The 16,736-nt window shown below is 43.1% G+C and overlaps 1 pseudogene; it reads left to right on the forward strand.

The window, feature by feature from the left end:
- The first annotated feature begins 1,089 nt into the window (after positions 1 to 1,089).
- Positions 1,090 to 16,736, forward strand: part of LOC115318856 — a 30,149-nt pseudogene continuing 14,502 nt past the window's right edge.

The raw sequence follows: 16,736 nt of genomic DNA on the forward strand, positions 1-16,736 counted from the left end.
ACTTAGAAGCAGTGCAAAATCGGGCGACTCGTTTCATCTTATCATCATACTATCGATTCACCGGTGTTTCTATGTTAAAAATAAAGTCGGACTAACCCTTTACACTTCCGAAGGAATCTCTCTCGACTCTGCCTCCTCCATAAAATATATTATCACTGCGTACACAGACCTCAAGGACGTATTGCTATTCGCCCCAGAAAGAATATAATCTCGCATCAATGACTCCTGTGCTATCCAACAAATTTTCTTTATGACCAGTGCTTTTAATGAATTCCTTCTTCTCGCCTATCCGAAGGGAGCCGGTTGCAACCATTTGTATTTACCATCAACGACTCTACTGCGTTCCTAAATGCCCTTGAAACACATCTTTTGTGAGTGCTAATTTGCTGTTTTATGCTTTGCATAACAATTTCGACAGTTGTTTTCTTTGTATTATTCTCAATTCGTGTATTTAATTGTCGTTTTATGGGATTAAACTGCCCCTTCTTATGTAATGCCCTCACTAGGCCTTTAAGGTCAAATAAATGAATGAATGACCAAATATAGCTGTAAGGTTTTATGCGAACTCCTGACACGCTCATGGTAAGAATACTTAAGTTATAAAGAAAAAAGCAGTATATAAAAAAGGTAATAGAATAACACTCCGTCAACATCCCTCGCTATCGCGAGTACCTTGGCCATTTTTACTGGTCATCATACTTACAACGTGTTCACTCACTGGCGGAACAATTAACTTGGTTGACTAGCTGAACTGATTACAGGCTTGTGATGAAAGACCTTGACGTTATGTGGAAATGACAGGTGTTTAAAATTTGCGAAAGATTGCCGCAAAAACTATACCAGCACAAAATGTATTGGGAAAGCTGCAACTGTGTGTAGCATTACATATAACTAGTGTTCCGGTGATCGGTCGCGCTCCAGTGCCTACGACGGCTTGACGGTGTTTGAAAAAAAACGGATACTTTCCAGTCTAGGAAGAGAGTTATTAATTACGCTTAATCCACTGTTTTGGCAGCGCGGTGGCAACTGAATTAAAAAGAAAGAAACATAATTTGAAATTTAAATTTTTTTGCGCCTAATATTTGGTCCATGCAGGCTCAGGAACAAGTTGCACCCAACACCAACGCAGACATGGCGCAAAATGTATGCAGATTTCTCTGGTAAGCATATTGCTATTTTTTTCTCTGAATGCTTTTAATTGGTGTCATGATTTAAATATCGGATATCAATGTTAATAAAACGCTTAAACGTTTAATATAACAGACAACGCCTGAGCAGTTCATTCTTAATTTGAACATAAAAATAAATAACGAGTACTTCTTTTGTACACAGATATTCCTGGCCATCTAAGATGGTTACAATTGCGCTTATTTCAAACTCAACGTCCAAACAATTAAAATATAATACTTTGACAAAAAAAACATTTTTAAATATTGGCTTTTAAAAAGCATTATACCGGTATCTCTAAAAAATTATGATGCGGTCACCGACAAAATAGTGCCTCTTTTAAGTTTTCTTTTTAGAATGTGTGGTCCGTGCCTTATAAAGCACGTGCTCTTTTTCATGTGTTACTGGCATATCCAAGTATACGTCTTGTAAACTCTAGCCGGAAGTATGAACCCAGGTAGCACACCAGAGGGTTGCGCAGCGACGCTCCTAACTTGGGCCTAATACGGTTGTCTCTTAGGCATTAGCACCAGAGTACTTTTCCTTCATCTTTCGTTAGCTTTCGTCTGACTCACCGCATAAATCACAAAGTTTCAGACTTAAGCCATTCCTGTTAGTATAAACTGAGAACCATAACTGAAGCCTAAATCTGGTACTTGTTCGCGAGTGTATGCCCAAAGTTGCCAGATGCAAACAAAACAAGCAGATATGAGGCCTGACTTTTGGTACTTGTTTGAAACTTTCTGCCCTAATATGCAAGATGACAGTCCCAATAAAGCGGATTAGTTCATAATACTTACGAAGCTAAGCATAATTCATAGACCTTTGGTAATTCGGCCTTATGTTGATGTAGAAAAACAAAGCTAAACTGTGAGCAAATACAATATATTTTTTCCTGCTGTTCAAAACATTGCGTGCAAGGGGAAAACTATCGGCGTCAAGTCCTTATTTTAAACTATATATATATAGATACGGAAGAAAACGCACTTGAGACGGTTGTTGGAGTTTTTAAAACATATTGGTAAAGTTGGTCGATGTTTCGGCCTGACCCAGACCTTTTTCGAGATTTGAAAAAGGTCTGGCTCAGGCCGAAACGTCGACCAACTTTACCAATAATATGTTTTAAAAACTCCAACAACCGTCTCAAGTGCGTTTTCTTCCGTATATACTTTTCGTCATTCTGCGCTTCGTTTTTCCCCTCTCTCTCTCTCTTTTTCTCTCTCTCTCTCTCTCTCTTTATATATACATATATATATATACTCAACAAAATATTAGCCCTTAAAGGAGTTAGCCGAGGAGGTTGCCAAAAAAGTGAGATTGATGAAACGTTTCGCGCTTGGTAGGCTCTTCGTCAGTCAAGTGAGAACACTTGACTGTTCTCAGTGAAGTGTTCGGGTGTTCATTTTTAATTAGAACAGATTTATTTTTAAAAAAATCCGTAAAAGATGGACTAATACGGTTCGCGCAAATGCGTTATACCGCCGGGGGGACATATTATATGGGGCTAATCATAACGATCAGGTGTCTAATTAATTAAAATTCGTTAATTAACTTTTTAATTAATGAAAATAGAGATATTGTTCCAATTAGAAACTTGCACAGCGTCACCGAAAACCACTAAATCAGTCATTTTCAGAAAGACCTTGAGCGCGTTAGAAGCGTAGTAGTGCACTAAAGTTACGGCTCGTTGAGCAAGTACAAGGCTGGGGCTAGATAAGAGACGGAAAAATCGCGCGGGCGCCTTAGCGCAACCGCTAGCTTTGTACCTGCTCCATGAGTGGTAAGTTTAGTGCACTACTACGCTTCTCACGCGCTCAAAGTATTTCTGAAAATGACTGATTTAGTGCTTTTCGATGACGCTGAGCAAGTTTCTAATTGGAACCATATCTGTATTTTCATTAATTAAAAATTATTCATCGAATTTTAGTTAATTACCCAACTGATCGTTACGATTAGCCCCCTATAATATGTACCCCTGGCTGTATAACTCACCTCTACAAAAAGCATTAGTGTAAATTTCACGGCTTTTTTTAAAAAAAAATCTGTTTGAATTAGAAATGAACACCCGGTATATATATACACACACATATATTATATATATATATATATATATATATATATATATATATATATATTGTGGTATTCTCGCTCACCGCTTGTCCGGAGGAAGGGGCCAAGTCATGATGGAGACATGTTTATTCTTCGAGCTTGGTGTTCGGTGGCTTGCGCCGCCATGGCTAAACTGTCCTGTCTCCCCGTCACGCGCCTCGCGCCTCATGCTTTGGCCCCGCGCTCGTTTCTCGCGCGCCGTCCGCATCGTCGCCGAAGTTCTATGTCCAAAATCCCCACAATATATGTATATATATATATATATATATATATTGTTTCAAGGTCCACACGCAAAAAGCAGAGCGCAAAATCCTTGTACGAACCTGATCTCACCCCACCGCCATGTGCTTCCGCGCAAATATATCCGATTGACGTAATCACTTTTCATGGCAAAGAAATGTCGGCTGAATGCGCGGGTAATTCAAACGCAGGGTCTGAAGTGAGTAACCCCTGACGTCAATTTCGAAATACCATATATTAAAGTTAACGTCATGACGCTCGTCGAATCCGGGCGTGCCGGTGCATGACCGACGCTGAAAACGGAAAACGGACGTCTCCTGAACACTTGCCGGTTTCCACGAGGCTTGGTGCAAATTCGAGCCATTCATTATGATTTATACTCTCCGGGTTGGGCAAAGCGAAGCAAGGGTGAACCGTGCATAGCGAGGTTTGTTGAGAAGCTTAGCTTGAGATGCCCATATACCACTGCTCATTATATCACCAATACTCATTTTATCACCAATACTCATTATCGAGTCGGCGTCGTCGGCGGTGTGACAAATCTACTATAGCAATTTTTTATTCCTCTGCCTTCCAATTCACTACTCAATACACTCTCGGAAGTGCATAAACCTAGATATAGCTCTTTCGCACATCCTAACTGCATACATTTTAATTATTGCGACGTGTGTCTTAGCTTCTTCGTCTCCCCTCTCAATATAGCTTACCGCCGACATAACCTGCAGGAAGGGTGTATCATGGTGTATACACGAAACATCCGCACTGAGGCAGCTGGTTTAATTATACATGGCGTTTTTTTGAAGTTTTTTTTTAGGATTTCTTAATTTATTAAAAAAACGCGAAATATATAAATGCGATATGCGCATGTGAGTTAAAAAGCGAGGGGCACGTGATATACAAAATATTATATACAATAATTCGTCTAGTGAGCGAAATAAGTAAATTACCTTTTTAATTAGTGAATACATTCACAAGGGCTTAATAATAAACTTCCTTAGACTTATCAAAATCCACTAAAGGCACGTTCACACTCTTGCAACCGAGTACAACCCAAAGAGACGGGACTTGCTAAACCTCTTAAAATTTCTTAGGACAGGGGAAAACACACTGGCACCCTGGCGCCATCTATGCGGTTGCCCTGGAACTGCATTCACAAGAGCGAACGTTTTGAGGGATTTCCGAGGTCAAATGGCCAACATACCTATAAGAAAGGCTCGGTTATTACGTTGACTAAAGTTTTTCGAGCCAAGAAAGAAAGGATAATGCGCGAGAAAAATAGAAAATATGCCAAACCTCCAAGTTTACACTGTAACCCAATAGATGGCGCCAGTGTGTCCTCTCGTTGTAAGAGGTTTTAAGGAACCCAGTTCTAAGAGGTCGCAAGAGTGCGAACGTGCCTTTAGTTACCCGATTTTAGGATGATTTGCAGCGCGTTGGAAGCATGGTTAAGCGTTAATTTACAACTTGTGCTGCGGGAATAATGGTTCTTTCACACTTGCGAATTTACGGGGCGTATGCGCGTTGGCGACTAGCATATTTTGGAGCCGGGTGGCGAATCCGCTCGTTGCTGCCGAAACATTTGGATCGGTCGAATACCCATTTTTCACGCTAAGCGAGGCGTTCCTTCAGACGCGAGCCAATCTGCGTTTGCCGGAAGTTGCGTTGCACTGTGAGTTCTTCCGGCCCTTACTGGTTTATAATTTTGTTTTTGTAGCAATGGCGTCGCTCACTGCTGGAAAAAATTGTCACCTGCCAGGACAAGGAGAGCGTGCACGCTTCGTTTTTTCTCGGCATGGTCGAATCACAACTATCAACGGCACCGCCGCGTTTTCGGTTTGCGCGGCTTCTCCTGCCAGACAGCGAAGAGTGCGCACGGGAAATGAATGGTCCTGAACTTTGAAGTGTTCGGCGTGACCGCGCAGACGACATGGCTGTATCAGTTTACGTTTCGATCCTCGTCGCTTCTTCGAGATAAAATCTACTCAAGTAACGAAGCATATTTATCTTACGACAATAGGTGATCCTTGTTGCGTTTATTTATTGTTTTAGTTTTATACAAAAGATAACAGTACGCTTTTTGCCGAGTGACTGCGTGCCATACGCCGTACTTCGAACCATCCAAACCATGACCGGCTGAAAGAAAACATATTATTCAAATACCACAGCCCTCTTCTACACAAGAAAAAGCACTGGAACAACGAAAGAACGAAAGGAAACCAGCGAATCCCCTAACCGAAATCAGCTATTCATACGGAATGAGTTGACTTGAAACAGGGGGTCGTGCGTTCATTCGCGGTGCGGGGCGAAGCGTCGCCGACGACCGCGGACTGCCGCATCGGTTTGCGCTGCATGTCCTGCTACATACCACGTAGGAATCACCTAACCTTCCTTGTCTCGTTTTCTTAATAGTAGAACTTTAACATCGCGCGGCTCTTCCCGTGTGGCGAAATGATCGCGGCGTACACGATCCAGTGTCAAGAACGTTAAGCCTACCCGTGCCAGGAGTACTCCGTGTGACTCCAAGTGCTTGCCGAGAGCAGCAGACGACGAGAAATCTCGCACCATCTCGTCGCAGCGGCGATGTTCGGAGAGCAAGCGAGAAATCCGCCGTCGGTGTGCGAAATAGATGTCGACACATCGGTGACGCTGCTGCCGAGTCCGCTTTGGTGGCAACGATTTAATTGGAAGTATAAACGTACGAAAAATCTGCCGCTGTGATAACGCGGCCGCGCGGCTTTTCCATCTCTTTTCATACGAGTTTTCTCACCACCAGCCTTCTGTCTGTTTCACGATTGGGAACTTTACCGCACTGCATTGCGCTTCACCGCGACTCAATATCTTTCAATCTACTGCATTAATTGTTTTTGATGACCCTCTACAAGTTTCTAATTAAAACCATCTATTTATTTAACGGTTCATTAACAAACCATATATTTATAGACAGTTCATTGAGAAATTTAAGTTAAATATTTTATTTAAAGTGACCATTATTTCTTTACATTATGTACCACTGGCCATATCACTAAGCTGCACACACCTAACTGATGTCTCTTTCAAGACATTAAATATAAATTTAAATTACAGAAGGAATGACCCATATATACCAACACAAAGCTCTAAAGTCACTTCGCTGCCGTGGAGCTGCATTTGGCGCGGCGCATTGGCAAACCTATCACAAATGGTGTTTTTGCGCTTCCGAAGTACTGACGCCTGGTATGGGCAAATAGGGACATGTAGGCGCACTGTGTTGACATACGTATATGGTGCCTCATTTTCAGACAAACTCATGCATGCAACTAATGACATTTTCTAGGAGCTCTGTTTCATGAGTTTTTACATGACAACAGTTTAGAAGGATACTGCTCTTTAAATTCAGAAATCGCCGGTTGCACTGTATGGCGCCAGTCATATTAATGCTAAGTGAGCTCAAGTATCATTGAATACCTAGGTGCAATAATTAGTTCGTTCGCAAATTATAAGTTGAGAACTGCGTAGTGGCTCACCTAGCAACGAAATGAAACATAAACTGCAGTCATCCTTCCGGATCACCCTAAGTACAATCAAAATGAATTTTCTGTAGGGGACACCCCACGTCTAGAGGTTCTTAAAGTCCTTAACTAATGTATATGGTTAATGGAAATTAGAAAGAAGAGAAGGCTATTCTGACCAACCATGCGTAGCATAGAGCAAGCGCTGGATATATACTTGTCAGTTCATGAAAATGAAAGGAGTGCAAGCCTTTGCTGACATCTGGCAAGCATCTGTACTGGCAAATAAGTTCGTTTCTAAGGGCGCACAATAAAGGACAGCTCTGTTATCCGGCTTGTTAATTCATGCAAAGTTTTCGCTTTTGATTAACATTCTCGCGGCTGTTATACGTGCGCACAATTACACATCGTGGGAGTCGTAAGCTGGTGTTTGCGAACTAATATTTTACAAGTTTCATGAATGTGTGGCGCTGAAGGAAAATAATGTAATGAGGACACGTATAAGGGATGTGTTCGCAAAAAAAAAAAAAAGAAAAGACAGCTCGGATCATTATTTACTTTCCAACTAAATAACTGATGTTATGGCAGCATTTACTGCCGTAGCCAAAGATGTTCGCGCATCAGTAGGAACACGGTACTGGGGGCCTTCTTTGAGTAGACCGAAAAATTAATCCGCTTTAAAAATGCCACTCTGAGCTGTAACCGTTCGATGTATGTTCTCTGGAGTACATCATCAGGTCATACGCAAACTTGGTACACTGTTCACTGAAGCAGTGTATCAAATACGGAATTGGGCACTCACAACTTGTCAATTAGAGGGGAAGCCGCTGCACTGACATGGTCATTTTGGCGGAAGAACGATGAGCGGACTCCTCCATTCAGATGCTGGTATACAAGAGAGCTCGTTCATGCAGTCTCGTCAGCACGAAGAGATGCTCTCTGCTGCCAGTCCACCGGTGTGCAGCATTGTTGATGTTTATGTAGAGCTCCCAGGCTTTATAATCATTCACTTATAAGACAACGTCGAGTACCGAACGGCCGTGGTGCACTCAAAAAAAAAGTTGTATTCTTACACACTTTGTGCCCTATAGGACACCTCAAGACTTCATATTGACGTACAGTGAACGGACGTCGATCTGAGGGTACAAACTTTCACAAGAGGCTAGTGATACAACTTATTAAATTAGTCAATGTACATTTTACCGACTACAAAAAAAATATAATGATCGGTGATATTCGGCTTTACTGCAAAACCTGTGTTTTCTTTCTGTGGTCTTTGATACGTACCTAAGCTCTTTAATAAGTGATATCGCACCGTTATCATGCCCTTGAAAAAATATGGGGCCGCCTGTTCGACAATAATGCGCTGCACGTCGAACATTAGTTTTGGGGTGCATTATATGGGACAAAAGATTGTAAGGTGATACCCATTTTTTAGAGTGTGAAGGTATGCAGTTGTGGCCGGCGTAATGCTGCCACAATTCCAGCCGTTTTATACAAAATACCCTATGCACTAAGCTGTGCGTTTTACGAGACCACATTGTGCTGCCGCACTGAACAGCTGCAGCGCTCAACTGATGTCATCGTCGTTTTCGTCTTCCGTCTGCGCTACACAGGCTTCCCCTTCCTACAAGTCCATCATTGGCTGCCACAACCAACTACTGACTCGCTGTGGACAAGGGGCACATCTAATTACCTGACACAATTTAACCTCGTTCGTTTGCTTGCCTGGAAAGCGTGTCCTACCCAGGAACATTTTAATTGGTTGGGGACGCTGCTTCCTTCCTAACAAGAAACAGTGTATGCGAGGCACTCACATCAAATATACAAGATGTAGCCCCAAAAATTATTACTATTTAAGGCGCTCCTCCTGCTCGTAGACTGCATCTCTCGGAAATTTTCTTGTAAAAGAATATGAAAGGAATTTACTTCAATCCTTGAATGCCACAAATAAAAAAAGTGCCAGCGACGATGTTACTAACAAGAGCCACAGATACCAAGGAAAGATTAAGGAATATTCCGTAGATAACCCTCTTGATTTCACACGCTTAACAATTCCTGCTGCTTTGCTCACAAGTACAGTAATAAATTTATCGCTTCATTTACATCATTAGCTTGGCATGTGTTGTTTACGTACGAGCTTGATCAAACAAAACACATATGCAAAAATTATTATGGCTGGTGACTACTTTCAGGCCGATCAAGTATGTATCAAATTTTTAGGAAACACAACATGTTTCAAACCTAGTCGAGAGATCGCTCGGGCAATGCCGCATAGCTTACAGTTCACATAGCTCATATTGTCGCTAGCCACCAACGGCCCGTAGTATGCAATAAGGAACTGTATAAAAACCCGTACCTGCTTTGTGCACCGCGTCAATTCGTCGCCCTTTTATTTGTGTATCACGAGGTTGTTATAAGCGCTTTTTTCACTGTTATAATCTCGGTGGAAGGTCCCATGACGATCCCATTATTTGCCGTCGAGGCCTGTTCAAGCCACGCGGTACTCGGGCACTAATTTGAATACATCTTTATGCATCCTGACACCCAATAACTATATGTTTCTCATCTGAGGTAAATTGTAGTTAAAGGGGCGGTGCAACGAAATTCAATTGGAATGTTTTTCACTTTACACGAGCTTACTGGCACTAGTGGGACACAAGGATACTCGCACGCAACGCCACTGACCAAGAAACTCCTTTGTTGCGCTGTAATTTCGAGGACAAAACCGAGCATTTACATTCAATCTCTCCTTCGCAAAACCTGATGACGTAGCTGGGTGGTAGCAGTACCGCCCAGTGACGATATTTGAATGCGGCTCATAGATTGGAGCCGAGCATTGCGTGGGCACTCGATTTGGGCTCGTGATAATCTATAGCTCGAGAAGCATTCGGGTAGTGTCCTGTGTCCAATCGCTGCAATGAGGACAACAGCCGAGCCATAACAATGTCCGGAATGCAGCGCGTGTCCTGTGCCTTGCCAACCCCAGCGCATGGCTATGATCAACATTGACGACATATAATTGGGTCCATATCACGTGGCCGCTTGTTCTGGCTGCGAGTTGAGAGGGTGAACTCTGCTCGTTTTCCTTTATTTTTTTCTGCGACTTCGATTGCGTGTGGTGAAAAACGAACGGGCATTTCACAGGTCATTAACGTCAGGGATCCGTTCTAAGCGGTATTTGCGCAAAATACAAAAATCGTTGCATGGCCCCTTTAAGGCATCTACGCTCTTTCATGTTGAAGTAGACTTCTAAGATCCTGTGGCGTAAAAAGGGGCCGGAAGTGATTGACGCAGTCGATCGGAACGAAAACAAACGGGCGCATGAGCCATCACTGAAAAGGGCCAAAGTTCCAGAAGTGTACATGACGTGTACCATATTACTTTCTAAACCCTGCGCATAAGTATCTTTAACTATTTGCAAACGCTTTGTGTACGAAAATTCAAGATACTTTTTTTCTTGACAGCGAACTTGTTTACAGCTAGGGTTCCGTAAATATTTCTTGTACGCCAACGAAAACTTAATTTTCCCCTCTAAAATTAGCGGGAACAATTTTCCGGTAAATTTAGCGGGGTAACTTCCCCGTTAAACTTGGCGGCAAAATGTTTCCGCTGAATTGATCGTGGAGAATGGCGTCACGTGACCTCAACCCCAAATCAACTTCCCCACTATATTTAGCGGGGAAAATGACGTCCCGACTCCGTGTGACGTGACGTCAATGTTCCCGCTAATTTAGCGGAACAGTTTCCCGCTAAATGTAGCGGGGAAATCGAGGTTCATGACCATATCACCAATTCAGTTTCCCCGCTAAATTTAGCGCGACAAATGATGTCACTTCTTCGTTCCACGTCACCCATCAACAAATTCAGCGGCAGGAGGAGAGGAGCAGGAAAGGAGGAGGAGGGAAGCGCACCGCGCTCTCTTTGTTATCGTTTTAAGTACTTGCATGCCTAGTTTCCTTTCCTTCCGCCGGGTGGAATTCCCGTCACGCCTGTCTAGTTTCCTCCGGCTCCTCAAACCGGTGACTGTCATCGACATGTCTGTGCGTGCCTTCCGTTACGGGGACCACCGGTTAATACAATAAATGTGCTCGTACCTTTTTTCAGAATTCGGTGTCACGTCCGGGTTGTGGGATAAACAGCTTCGCTGGTCATTCACCTTCACAGGGTGGAATAGCTCATCATAGTTTTTAAGTGTTATAGTTGTCTTACGATTAAAAATATTGCACGCTAATCTCACTTTGAGGGGGCCCTATTGAAAATCGCTCTGATGGGACTTCAGGATTTTTTTAAAGGGTGTGAAAAGAACTTCAGGAACCTCTGAGATGTTTGAAGGGGGCACCGATATTTCCTGGTGGGTTCGCTGGCCCCGTCAGAGGCTCTCCTGAAATGTCTGAAGTGCCCTTTACAATGCCTTGAAATGTCGGAAAAGCCTGTCAAGAACTTTTCGGTTGGGATCGGGAAAGCCTTCAAGAATCTTGAGATGTCTGTAGGCAATGGCTTAGGTAGAGAAAACACATTTCGCAGAATTAGAACATAGCTGCTTATTGTATGCTAAGGGAAAAAAAAGTATTTTGAGAATGCCGATCGTATATGTGTACGGTCAGCTTTTATTACTGCTCTTCTATCAAATACGAGTGGGCTCCTGGACCCGTCTGTGACTGCCCGGGTGTTTGGTCGCCGAGGAGGCCACTGAAGGCGACCGCACCATGTGGAGAATAAAGGAGCGCGGGACGAGTGGTCCCTGGTGTTGCCGAGCCGAAACACCTTCATCTAGAGTCCTGGTTTATCCAAATAACGAGCAAGAACGTGAACCGGTCCAAGGGCACTGTCCCGAGCGCGTACGTGTCTGGACTTCACGCCCTCTGGGGTACGCCTTAGCAAGGCCAAACGCCCGGGCAACGTTCCACACCGCGCCCCCCTTCCCCGCGCCCTCTGGGTTAAGCCTTAGCAAGGCCAACCGCCTAGACAACCTTCCCCACCGCGTCCCCACCTACAGTCACCCGTGACCAAGGGACCGAGCGGGTCCCGAAACGTCGGGTTTATGTGTTTTTAATAAATCTGTGGTTAGAGTCCGCAAAAACTATGACATTTCATTCTGTCTCACTAAACATTATGATACATTCCAGTTGTCGTAGTTTCCCATTCCAAAATTGCATGATATAAGAGAACATTGAATAAGTACAGGGTGTCACAAAAGAAAATTTACACGCTCTTTTTTACCGCAAAAATAAACTAGACATCGCCTAACGCTCATTCTCCGCCCAAAGGTAGAGCTAGAGGTCACAACCAGATGCCAAAGTTTCAGCCCGGTCCGATAACTTAATCAAAAGTTATAAGCGATTTCCTGAAAATTTCAATGGGAAAATGGCGGCCGACAGAGCTTTCAAACACATGGGGCTCTATGGCACCAGAAACCGAAAACGGGCAAAAATGGGCTCCATTTTCCCATTGAAATTTTCAGAAAATCACTTATACCTTTTGATTAAGTTATCGGATTGGGCTGAAACTTTGGCATATGGTTGTGACCTCGAGCTCTACCTTTGGGCGGAGGATGAGCGTTCGGCGATGTCTAGTTTATTTTTGCGGTAAAAAAGACCGTGTAAATTTTCTTTTGTGACACCCTGTATATCACCTGAAAAAGCATATCGCTATTAGGTTTCTTCGATTCATGCAGTCAAAAGCACTTCATAGTTGAATTTTAAATAAAAAATGGGTGTATTCCAATTCTTCTCTTTGTCGAAGCAGGCACTACAAGTGTTTGTTCCTATTTATTTTATGTTATTGATACATTGAATATTGATTTATGAATTTTTATGTTTGTTCACTGGCCTAAATAAAATTCTCTAAATATAATTAGCATTCCAATAAACAATCCGGTATACGAAAGGAACATGACAGTTGAATGGAGCGTTGAATTTGAATCAACCAAGAATTTAAAAGAAATTACACATATAAAAAAACTTGTCGAGCAAAGCCAATTACCGGCAAATACACTCACAGAGCCTGGTGGCCTAACTGCACTGCGCTCCAACCCAACAAATCGAAAATTGTCTAATAACGACTAGTGATCGTGTTTGCGGTATTCGACTTTTCATATGCTGTGACGACTTTACCGACAGCACAGATCTCCCGCCGAAAAGACAGGAATATTTTAACAGGAAAAAAGAAATATAAATAATTTCGAACACAAAAATACCCATCAGATTTTCTCTCACGGTCTATTAGAATAAGTAGAACTCGCACACAGCGCTGTACACCCCCTTTCGTGCCGATCGCGTTAGATTACACGCTGGACTGCTCGGAGATTCCTAGCCCAGAGGTTACATGGTCCAAACTCATCAGATCTTGACAAAACGTAGATTGCGTACCAAGAAGAACTGTCTCCGATGGCCCAAGAGGTCCTCTCTTCATCACTCACATGGAAAAGAAGGCGATCCGTTGTGTCTTTGTTCCGTCGAAGCTAGTGGTAACCTGTATGCCCACAACAAAGAAAGATCACCGATGTGTAGGGGCTGTCGAAAGTATATTCATGGTCTTAACGATCCACTTATTGAAGATCGCACTTGGCATTTATTCGAAATGCGGTGCTAGTGATGGGAGCTCTAGAACCAGTTTTGCCGGTTCCAGTACGGGTAGTGTGGATGGATGAGATGCCGGGCCGCTTCGCCCAATAGAAACAATCCGCTAAGCAATATAACGCAATCAAACACACTCAAAAACTGACGCCACAGCTTCCTGAGATGTGCATGTTGATCTTGCCATTATTTTGCCTTGGTGAAACAAGCTGATTCTAAAGAAAAGTCCATAAATAGCGAAGCGCATCTCACCGTTTTCGGTTCGCGGTTGCGCTACCCTCCCAAACGTCTGCCTACCTTGTCACGTGGCCTTGGTTCACGCGGTCCTGCCTTCTCTGCGTGTGTGTCTGTGTGCGATATTTTTCGGGGACTGAACTTAGTCACCCCTACGCTGAGTGTGCAGTGGAAGCTAAGGTGTTAAGTGAACAGATCGTATCTCTAACTTTAATCACGTGCTCCTGCTTCCTTCGGTAACCACGAGCAGAGGGAAGGGCAGGTGATGAAAAGGAGGTGATTTACTGGTCTAGTTTGCGCCCCGGCCCTGACAGTTTAGAAATGAACGGAGTCCTCCTCGCTCTAGGACGCCAAGGGCTTGCTCAAGAAGAAGAGGTTTGGAGGGATGCTGCATGGGGAAAGCACCCCTCTCTCGCCCTTTCCGAGGAGAAATAGGGTTCTTCCGCCACGAGTTCGGCCGAGCGGCCTTCGTAAGCAACCCATTCAGGGGCCGTCAGTCCGACCCTTTCTTGTACACATTCCTCTCTCCAATTCCTCCCCCTGTGTTTTCTCGTATTTGCTATCAGGGTGTCCAAAACCCAATTTCGTAGACATTGCATAGAGATGTTAAATCTAGAGCGAGCAAACAAAAAGGGACGAACAGACACAAAGCTCTGAACTCAGTTTCAAGCCTGATGTCAAAAATTAAAAAAAGATCAGATTATAAATTAAGTGTCCCCCGACGAAAAAAAAACAACACAGAATGAAAGAAATGACGTTATAAATTAAAAAATAAAAAAAAACTGTTGGCCGCATTGTCGTTCCCTTTGGAGCACCATTGAAGCTAACTTCCTTGCGCATCGAAATAAACAAGAATAGGAGTGCACGCGCACAAAAAATCATGCGCACAAATATGTATAATCCGCCACATCACTAGCTTAAAATGGGAAACGGAACGAATGCTCCCGGAACAAAAGGTTTCGAAACTAACGGTTCCAACGTGAAGGTAGGAAAAATGGTTCCACAAAAATATCGCTCCAGTAAAATCCCCAGAACGAAGCTCGTGCCAATTGTTTCACGAGGATTTTCTAGAGTCCGATAACGAAATAACAGGGGTAAAGGGGGGGAGGGGGGGGGGGGCGGGGACGCTTTCTTATTTCGTTTGAGAGAGAAGCGACAACACAGGCATTCACGATTGACCGTCTGATTCGGCTTCAGTTAACAAATGATGCGTGAAAGTGCCACATTTTCTCCCGCTCACCCATTTATTTATTTATTTATTAAACCTCGAACGCCCCAAATCAGCGGTATTACATAAGAGTAGTACGAAACATCAAAACATTTCTTCGATGAATGCCTTGAAATGGGCAGGGTTGGAGTGGAGCACGGCGTCGGTGGGCAGATCGTCCCAATCCTTTGCTGCTGGCAAAAATTGAAAAAAAAGATGCACAGTGCAGAGGGCATCGGGCGATAGACAGCTTCCTGATGACTGGTGCGGTAACAGAGCTGCCAAGTGATGAGTGATAAAACTTGTAAAAAAAGGCAGAGCCTAGAAATTTTTCGCCGTGATTCGAGGTTAAGAAGATTAGCTTGGAATTTAAGTACGGTGACACGGCTATAATAAGAGTGTTTTGAGTAGATGAATCTTGCAGCACGAATTTGCACAGTTTCGAGCGTTTTAGTAAGATTAGATTGATGTGGGTCCCAAACAGCAGATGCATATTCTAGTTTGGGTCGGACCAGTGAGAGGAAAGATAGCAGCTCTACTGATGGAGGGGCTAAACGTAGGTTGCGAGGTAGAACGCTAAGGACGCGCTTTGCGTCATTAGCTATGTTCGTTATGTGAAATGACCAAGTTAAATCGTTTGAAAAGGTAATGCCTAGGTATTTATATGAAGGTACAGGAGATATGAGTGAACCACGAACGACGTAGTTAGGAGATGAGTAAAATTGCCTACGATGAAAAGAAACAAGGGATCTTTTGTTAGCATTCAAAGACATAAGCCATCTAGCACACCAGGCCTCGATATGGTGAAGATCAGACTGCATGGCGTGAACGTCAGTGCTGTCATTTATAGAACGATAAACAACGCAGCCGTCTGTGAATAAGCGTATGTTAGATGAGATATAAGAAGGTAGGTCATTTATGTAAATTTAAAAGAAAACATGTAGGGGACCGAGAACAGTACCCTGGGGCCCTCCAGAAGCAACCGGGGATCGGGGCGAAAAGTGGCTATTAGCATGAACGAATTGTTTTCGGTTTGACAAGAAGTCATGAATCGAGGTAAAGACTTGAGGGTCGAGGTTTAAACGCGAAAGTTTTAATAAGAGACGTTGGTGTGGAGCTTTATTGAAAGTTTTTTCCGAAATCTAGAAAGAGGGTAATCACAGGTAAGTTACGATCAGCACTTGAACTTGGATCGTTAGTAAAAAGAACAAGCAGCGTTTCCCAAGAAAATTCTTTTAGGAAACCATGTTGTCTCGGATGGAAAAAAAATTAACAAATACAAAAAAATTTATAACATGCGAGTAAATTCTATGCTCCATTAATTTTGATGAAACACTTGTGATAGAAATGGGACGATAACTGCTGCTTGAGTTTGGTGGAACTTTATTGAAAGTTTTTTTTCGAAATCTAGAAAGAGGGTAATCACAGGTAAGTTACGATCAGCACTTGAACTTAGATCGTTAATAAAAAGAACAAGCAGCGTTTCGCTACAAAATTTTTTTAGAAAACCACGTTGTCTCGGATGAAACAAAAATTAACAAATACAAAAAAATTTATAACATGCGAGTAAATTCTATGCTCCATTAATTTTGATGAAACCCTTGTGATAGAAATGGGACGATAACTGCTGCTTGAGGTTGGTGGACCTTTTTTGGTATGGGAACGATCTTGCCCACCTTCCATTCCAGTGGTACGACTCCAGATGAGAGAGAT

Source organism: Ixodes scapularis, unplaced genomic scaffold (genome assembly GCF_016920785.2).
Source record: "Ixodes scapularis isolate PalLabHiFi unplaced genomic scaffold, ASM1692078v2 PGA_scaffold0__279_contigs__length_252992795, whole genome shotgun sequence".
Taxonomy (NCBI): Eukaryota; Metazoa; Arthropoda; class Arachnida; order Ixodida; family Ixodidae; genus Ixodes; species Ixodes scapularis.